At 37.1% G+C, this 9,602-nt stretch overlaps 1 pseudogene; it reads right to left on the bottom strand.

Moving 5' to 3' along the window:
- Positions 1–1,824: 1,824 nt before the first annotated feature.
- Positions 1,825–9,563, bottom strand: LOC113359725 (annotated as a pseudogene).
- Positions 9,564–9,602: the final 39 nt, after the last annotated feature.

Below are 9,602 nucleotides of genomic sequence, written 5' to 3'. Positions count from 1 at the left end.
AGAATCCTGTTTTATATCATTTTCTTGTCTTTTTCTTCATTGTAAAACACTTTTGAGCATCAATGAAATATTTTGAGAGGTTTTCCAACATGATGAGCGGCTAAAATACCTGGTGATTGAGGCAGTGGAGGATCTATTCACTCATGTTTGATTGGTAATACTTTTATTTATAATTTCGTTAATTATTTATTTTATTTAATTCACTTGGATAAAAATATAAAAAAAAGGGATAAAATGGTTTTCTTAATTATTTGTGAATCAGTTTGATATTTTATGCTTAGAATATATTCTTTGATAAATCATGCTTAAGGATTACAACTTAATATTTGGACACCTTTTAAATTAAAAAGTGATTTAATAAGAAAAAGAGCTTAATAATAATTTCTGAAATATTATTTATAACCAATCAACTTGAAGTAATAGTGAATCCTGAGCCTTAATCTTTCTAAAATCTTGACATTACTATTAATTTCCTTCATTTATTTATTTGTTTAAATCTTTAAAAAAAAAAATAGTTACCTTCACAAGTTCGAAAAGAACTCAGTTTTCACCACTATCTACAACAACATTTGAAAATACATCAAACATTCCCGGCAATTTCAGTAGCTCCAACCCTAGAGGCCTTTCTTAGGCTGTCAAGTAAATATGCAAGGGTTGCAGTGGCCCACGAATAGTTTTTGATGTTGTCCAAATTCTTCAACAGTTGTAGGTAATGAACATTGACCCTATTTCCCGAGTTATCGGGAAAGAATACGGTCCCAAGAGAATACAACAAATACGTTGTGGTTGTACGCCTAATTGTTGTTTCATCCATCACCTGACCTTCCCTTTCCTTTGCTGCTGTTCCTTCAAACTTGGTCCTCAGATTCTTCAACAATAGATTTTTGATGATTTTTGGTTTATGTGGTTCAGCAGGGTCATAACTACCAGCCAACTGAAACTCCATCTCAGTTTCATCTTTCTCCCACCCAAGTGTTTCTTGAACAAGGATATAAAGGTCAGTCCAACACATGTTGTTGTCGAAACCTTCAAACACAGATTGTCCTTCAACTTCAAGGTCAATAATTTGCTTCACATCGTCCGGTGTTATTGTCGTCTCTCCAAATGGAAGATGAACGTATCGGTTTCAAGCCAATATCGTTCCCTGAAGGCAGAGACCACAACACTATCATACTCCGATTGAAGGTGAAGAATTCCAGGCCCTAGTCCTGTACTAGCCACTAGATTGCGAACCGAAGCACATTCTTGACTTAATGGCCAATGTTTACCCCTTTGACGCTTGAGCAATTTAATGCATCTTGCGTGGTCCTAAGAAAACAAATATACAAAAATATAAGCATATTATGGTGAACTGAAATAAACAAACAAAATGTATCAAAATAATGAATGTTTTAAGAAAAGTAACAAAATACATACCCTTGTCTGACAGACTTTTGCAGACCAGGAACCGGTATAACCAAATAAGATTGAAGACTTATCTGGGGCCTCGCCCCAAGGTCTTTTATTCTTCTTCGGTGGCAACAAAAAATCTTTGCCTTTAGGAATATGCATCCCTTTCGGTGCGGGCTCCTTTCTCGGCTTCTTTTCTTTCTTTTGCCTTGGAGGTGCATCTACAACTACCTCTTTTCCCTTGGTATTTTTTACCTCTTCATAATTTTCTACCTCTTCATCATTTTCTTCATCTTCCTTTTCTTCATCATTTTCTTCATCGGCCTCCTCTTCATTATTTTCTTCATCTTCCTCATCTTCATCATTTGCTTCCTCTTCCTCCCCTCCATCATCATCGTTTCCTTTTAATTCTTCTTCATCTTCATCATTATTAGTTTATTCCTCCATAATTTCATTTTCGTTGCCTTCACAGTTAGTTTCGACTTCGACCTCTTCTTGATCATTATGTTTCACTCCTTCTAGCTCAACTCCAGATTCATCCACAGGTTGTTCCCTCAACTTAATTTCAAACTTATTCTTCATCTTCTTCTCATTCTTGTGGATACCTCTATTGTTAACCCCTAAATGCTTGTCACCGCGAGGGGTGGGCGTATGATCAATTGGGGTTAAGTCATTTCCTCTCTTTTTCTTCCTACACAAGCATTACAATTGATTGATTTACTAAGGGTAAAACAAATAATATAGACAACAAAAAAGAAAACAAAATGGTGAGCCTGCATAGTTACGGTTTTTAACTAATGAACAGAGACCAACCGTACCACTCACACGGCTGGTAAATAGTGAATCGAGACCAACCGTATCAACGATACGGTTGGTAACTGATGTATCGAGATCAACCGTAACTAAACTACGGTTAACTTAGTTTTTAACCGTAAGTTTTCTTTGGCCAAATACTAACATACAGGATGTTCTACGGTTGGTAATGGATGTTGAGTTACAAGTCGTAACTCAAATACAGTTGATAACATTGATGGAATTACAAACCGTAGAAACCAAATGAAAGTTACAGAACAATGTACGGTTCGTAACTCAACACCTGAGACCAACCGTAAGCTACTTACGGTTGCAAAAAAAAAAAACGTAACTGAATAATTTCTCATAAATTCAAGAACTTACGGTTGGTATTTCGGTTATTACGAACCGTATCATCAACAAAAACCATAGTTACGGTTGAAATTGGAGTAATTATCAACCGTAACTCACATGCAACACACAAATTTCAGTTTCAATTTCGATCCAAAACCCTAATTTTTTATACAAAACTAACTTAAATCAAAGGGTTATTTTGTTTTTGGTACTCAGGTTTTGTCCAACTTTTGAGTTTGGTCTAACATTTGTCCAGCTTGGTGTTTGGTACTTGGAAATCACGTTGACCCGGGTTGACCATCTTATATGTTGACTTCTGTTAACAATTTATTTAAAAGATTTATATAAAATGGAATTATTAAATAAATTTACTATTACACCCTTATTCATTCATCAACCCTAATTCTTTCAAAAGAAAGAAATCCCAATTCTTCTTCTCCTAACTTTTCACCGCCGCACCACCATCACTTTCTTTCTCTCTAACCAGAGAAACACTGTCACGATCGCTTTCTCACTTTCTTCGTTTATTTTTCCTTGCCAAGCCCTTTTCTATTCTTTCTACAAGAAATCAACTTGGTTTGAATTGATGTTGTTAGATAAGCTGGGAAGAAATAATAAGTTTGGGTTGAGTCTGCTGGTGAAGAATTTGAAGCCAAAAAGAAGAAGATTGAGTTAAATGAAGTCAGGGATTGAGTTGAAGAAGAAATGAAACAGCTAGATGGGAGTCTGTTGAAATTGCAAAGAATGAGTTTTGTTTGGATTTGATTTTGAACCGAGAAAGAAGATGTTGTTGTTAAGAATGAAAATTAGGGTTTGACAATGGCTAAGTTCAATGAAGAATTAGGGCTTGTGGTTGTTCAATTCAGGGTTTCAATTGAAGAATTTACAGAGAACTAGTTAAAGAAGAAGATGGGTATTGGCTGCTGCTGTTATATGGAAGAGAATTAGGATGAAGTTCATTGTGCAATAGTGCAGTACAAGCCAATTAAGATGGGTATTCCATTTTAAGACAGAATTGAGTCAGTCTGATATGTTTGATCCTCGTTTACATGCTAAAATTTTGAATTTTGTGGATGTTTCTTATGGTGGTGAAAATGGGTTCAATTAGGCGATTGAACTATCTTCAGAAATTCTTGCCAATGTGAAGTTTTTCCAAGAGAAGCGGTTGATTGGGAAGTACTTTGAGGACATGTATTGCTTCGTTTTTAGATTCATCACCTCAATCATTATCAATAAAGTTTGCTCATGTTGATTGTGATAGTGGGAGATGTAGATTAAAGAATGATCAGAGTCCTTGAAGAATCAGGATAAGTGGGTTTGTTTTGGAATCCAAATTGACAGCACAGACAAGAAGTATGAAGCGAATCGATTGATTTTTTTGGGAGAAGTCATTAACGGAATGGTTGCTGCGATTGATTCTTGGGCAACGAATGCGATTGATATTTTTTGGTCTAGCCATTATCCTACTGCTCATAATCGTTAGGTAAGACTTCATTTCTCAGATTGATTTAAACGGGGATTTTGGGGTTTTAATTTGAGCATCAATTTACTGAAAAGTGTTGCTGCGGATTTGGGTTGTTTTTCAAAGTACAATGGGTTTTGGTGGAGGTGACGGACGGTGACAGAAATCAAGAGACGGACATTTCCGAACATAATATTTTTCGTCAATATTTAAGTGGAAGGATATTATAGTAAACTTGTATATTAATTAAATTTTATATAATATTTTTAATAATTACTAAACAGAAGTCAAAAGTTAACCGAGTCAATGCGGGTCAACATCTTTTCCAAGTACCAAACACCAAGCTGGACAAATGTTAGACCAAACTCAAAAATTGGACAAAACTTGAGTACCAAAAACAAAATAACCCTAAATCAAACAATAAACTAAATCCTAACTGGGTTTTTCGAAACATACCTCAAATAAGTCATTGTGCTTGATTTTGACGGTTGAGGAGTTTCAAATTGATGTTCTTGACCTAATGGAGGATTTGGTTCATTAGAACGGCTACAATCTTCGTCAACCTTCTTCTTCGGCATCTCTAATATAGTTTCCAATCAACGATTATCAATTTTTCAAATCGCCGATTAATCGAAGAGGACGATGAAAAATCAGTTTTAATGGTGGAGAGGAGGAGAAGAGAAGAAGTAAAGTTGAAAAAAAAAACTATTTTGATTTTCAGATTCAATTGGGTTAATAATGGGGAAGGATAATTCAGTCTTTTCAACCAAAAAAGTAAGGGTAAATTAATCCATTTGAGATGAAAAGGATAATCTAGTCAATTAACAACCCCATAAGACACCTCCTAACCAATAATAGGAATATTGCTATCACCCTTGCCGCCCCTCCAATGAAACCACCCGCCCCTTTAACATGACTGTGTTTTTAAAACTTATAACTCGACCGTTTTCAGTGGGGCACACACTTTGCTCGCGTCGATCGGTGTTTACTACACGTACTTTGGTATTGGTACGCGGTCATTGCCCCGGTTTACGGATGAGTCATCGTGGGTCCCGCTGACACCTACTATTACTCAATTTGGACTTCGTGTTCTTACTGAAAATGTCGAAAAAGACCTTCTTGTCAGCGATACTGTCTTACTCGTACGTGTACATATATTCCTGTCTTGCAAAAATCTCGTCTACTTCATCAGAAAATGCAAATGAAAAGAAAAGACTCGTGATATCTTGAGAGGTAGAAGAACTTGATAAGACTACTAGTAGTGTACATTAAATACTTTACTAAGTTAAGATGCGTCGTTATTATGTTTGTCTGGTCTGTTTGCCAGCTAAAAGCTATCACTCAAGATAGAATGGTTGAGAAAATTAGGTCTGGACATGTTGACTAATGGAAGTGGGGGGTGGTTCTTAGTTTGCAAGTAAAACAGCAAAAGAATCGGACAGATAAAGACAAAGTGGAAGCAAAAGGGGATTGGTTGGCAGCTATAGCGTTCCAGTTCTAGAATAGGGATCCACAGATGATCCAAGAATTTCGAGTCTTTTGTTGACTTTAGGGCTTTCTTTGCTGTGACTTGTGGTTCAATTCTTAATTGAAGAATTTAGCTTCTAAATTTTGATTGTTTCGTATGGTCACCAACCAATAGGTGCGAGTGCGAACATCCAGTTAATGTCAAGAGAGCTGAAGTAGCTCGGTGCCAACTGAGCTTAAGCTGCTCGTTTGTTTAATCACATGATTAATGATTTTATACTTTACAATGTCGATCCATTTTTGAATCTTCTTTTAATGCTACTATCCTCTTTTGTTTTCCATGTGAAATGAGTGAGGCTCCAGGAAACGAGATGCTTCTCTCAGTGGGATTTCAAATTGAAATTCACATTGTTTGTGCCATGATGGCTTGACTGGTAGCTGGTATGAACTTTTTTGCGTGCAAACTTACTATTACTTGCTAATAAGATTGTTTTAAATTTGATTTAAGGACGGGGACAATTAATTGATTGAAATGTCTAAATAGCCTCATTATTGTTAAATTTGTCCATGCGCAATGAATAAAGTAGGAACATTTTCATGAAAAAGGGAATAAGCAAGGAATAAACTTTTAGTTCAATTTGTAAGTTTTTTGCCGAGAAAACATTGATTAGACATAAAAGAGTACTATTTCAGCTCTTAATTAGTTTCAATTTTTAAGCAAAAAGTGACACAATTTATAACTGCTTTGCGTGTAAAGCTGCTCAGGTTTGAAAAAATGTTGTGGAAACTGATTTTAAGCGAATTATTAATTACAAATGAAAATGTTATTTGGATATTGCGTAAATGTTTTAAAATTCGCAATCAATCCAAACTGCATCATACTGGTGGTGAGTGCCGACCAGACACCCTAATGGGTGGTCCTGGAGGCAGAAATAGAATCATTTGACAAAGGCTTCAAAGATTAAGCAGTACTAACCAACTTACTAGACGTGTATTTTACCAATGCTTTCGCGGTTTTGCCTATAATATTTTCTTTCGAGAGAAAAGAGACGCTTTCGAGAGATCATAGCACAAAAGATTATTAACATAACGGTTTTGCCTCTAATACTTCACCAATCGGCACCAACCAACACAACTCACTGCTACTCTTTTGGCGTAATGTTCAGCTTCCTCTTCTGAAAAGGATGATTAACGGTTTCAAACTGTAAACAAAAATGGATGAAAAGGTAGATAGCATGTTCAACCATGTGACCTAACTACATAAAAATCTGTAGTTTGTAAGGAACTGAGTGACTGCTTTTATCATTCTTTTCATGTTATCTCAAAATAAGTAGAATCGAATTTGCACCGCCTTTTGGCACATGTTCAGAAAGCCAAATGTGCCATATTCTATAAAATATTAACAGTCAAGCACAGATCCAGGAAGAAAAAAAAACAGTTTCATGGCAAAAACTACGGCAAATACCACCCATGATGACACTTAATATGTTCTTGTCAGTCCCATAATGATGCGGAACTCTATTGTATGTAATTGCTTTTGATTCACTAAATTTTTCTTCCACTCGTGCAACTGCAATATCCTCTCTTCGATGCTATTTCTGGTTACTAATCTTACAATCTTCAAGTCTTGTTGTCCAATACGGTGTAGCCGGTCCATAGCTTGCTCTTCAACTGCAGGCTCCAGCCACGGCTCCAAAATGTATGCCCTGGATGCTGCTGTGCTGTCAAATCTATCCCACTTACTGAAGGTTTAAATTCTACTAGAAGCACAATAGGTGACTCTGAATCTTGGTTGTTAAATTTTTGCATCACATAATCCCTCCTCTTTGCACTTGTCGTCGCATCCAATCTCAATATCCCAAAACCAGCAGATTTAAGTGGCTCTATCAGTAGGACCAACATCTTTCTAAATTGTGAAAACACCAGACTTTGCTGAAGGATTCTCATTCCTAGTTGAGACCAGAAGCTTTAACAGAGCACACACTTTGGAGGAGTAGGTAACACTACCACTTCTTCCTGGCAAAGACACGGCCACATTATCATTTTCATATTCATCATTCCGAGGCTCTTCTGATGGGGAGGTCTTCTGATGGGGAGGAAAAAATGTCTGACTTAGAAAGATGGTGACGACACATAGGACAATGTCCATTCTTATGCTTGAGGCTGAGGGCTTTCAGTATACACTTTTTGCAAAAGATGTGTCCACAGCATGTAATGACGATATCCGACAGTGGGGAGATGCAAATCGGGCAATCAAGGTAATCTTCTCGTAGTTTTGAGAACAATTTTTGCAACAGTTCTGGGTTTTTGGATACATCTGCAAGATTATACAGGAGCATTTCTGAGGGGCAAGAGGCAACATCGTTACACAGTTCACGAAGCCTTTGAACTTTAGCGAGTATACTTGAATACTCTGCCACAGCACGGCCAAGACGGATGTAAGTTTGAACTGCTTCCTGGCAATCCGATTCCTTTTGGTCATACCTCACTCATTCTTCATCAGAAAGCTCCAGAAAAAAAGTCTCAACAGCTTTCGGAGGCAGTTTGACCAGACAGTCAGTTTTTAATCTTCTCAAAGAAATGGTTGCCATTAAGTCCTGCAAATGTGAGAGGGGAACCTTTCCGTTTTTTAGAGGGCGCTGCACCAGGCTTTGCCAACCGAACTTGACTGAAAATGGATAGAAACTTAGAAAAGCCATGGCATAATACATATCGCATGAGGTGCTGACGATAGGCATACCTGTAACCACCCACTTACACTGAGCTTTTAGATGAAGAATCCTTTGGTCCTTTAAAGTCCATCTTCTAAGCACATGTGCATCAACTAAAGTAACTCTGTACCACTCCATACATATCAGAGCTGAGTTTGAGTACCATCTTAAATACCATTCCACTATCGTAAGTGGTCAAAACAATATCATATTTTCTAAGCTCTTCAAGCTTAATGCCATTACCATCCGGTAATACATGATTATACACAAACAATTTCAATGAACCAGGTTTTGTGTGTTCATCTAACTGTCTTGTCCACGTTGAAAGAACAGCTGGAGGACAAACAACCAATGTTGTTCTTTTAAGACTCTCTTAAACAATTTTCGCCTAATTTAGGTTTTTTACGTGTGACCAGAACTTCATTACTATGTTTTCGTTTCCTAAGTTTATCATCATCATAGCCTTCTTCTAAGTTTTCCAAAGACAGATCAGAAGAGTTTAATTTTGTATAAGAAGTATAATCAGTAGAAATAAGTGATAATAATGTTAAAGTCCTACCTAAACGCATGTCATCTGCAAAAACCCCACCTTCCAAATTTGGTCTTTTTTCTTCCCGTTTCTTGTTATTCAATACATTCCTGTATAAATTTCCTCCTCGTTCATAATTGTCTTCTTCTTCTACCCAAAACGGCTGCAATTCGTTAGAATTCTCCCTATGATATAACCAACCTAACCCATATTTTTGATGCAGTAATAGTTCTGTCTTGATAGTTTCTTTGGAAGGTTCCAACGCATCCCAATTTACATTAGTATTCTTCTTGTTTTGAGAAGTTAAACACTCATGAAAAGTTTCAAGTTTTATCCGTTTTGGTCGAGTTTTTGGTGACCTGTTGAGTTTACGAGATGAAGTAGGATGATATATAAGGTCTGGCATGAAGAAGAGTGAAAGGTTTTAGAAGGAGAGAGTAATTCTGATCTCGGAGAGTTCTCCGTGTATCACGAAACCCTGAAAGAGTTTTATTTGGGAGGAGCGAGGATATTATTTATTTACCAGGTCTAGGAGACCTTCCCTTCTGGAAGATAACCGAAGTCACCTTCCCTACAGGAGGAACTTTGTTCTGTTGGTTGCCCTTATCTCAGGGACATGGCATGAAATATGGGATTCCCCCAACAGAAACTGGTCCTTATTGCCAGAACAGGGAAAGACAGGGTGAACATAAATTGCTTCTATATACCAAAATGTAAGGTAGGAGGAAGGTTGTCATTTGATACCATAGTCATGAAGATTCATGTCCTTTGCCCATGAAGCTGCCTCCATCAATGTCAATGCTTCTGCTTCTTCAGAGCTGGCTGCAAAGAAGGTCCCAGCTCTAGCTGTGGTAACCATACCTCCCTGCAAATGTATTTATGTATGATGGAGTACCCT

The sequence above is a fragment of the Papaver somniferum genome, chromosome 3 (genome assembly GCF_003573695.1).
Source record: "Papaver somniferum cultivar HN1 chromosome 3, ASM357369v1, whole genome shotgun sequence".
Classification (NCBI taxonomy): domain Eukaryota; kingdom Viridiplantae; phylum Streptophyta; class Magnoliopsida; order Ranunculales; family Papaveraceae; genus Papaver; species Papaver somniferum.
The sequence above is the reverse complement of the archived record's forward strand: the minus strand, read 5'-3'. Positions and strand labels throughout refer to the sequence as shown.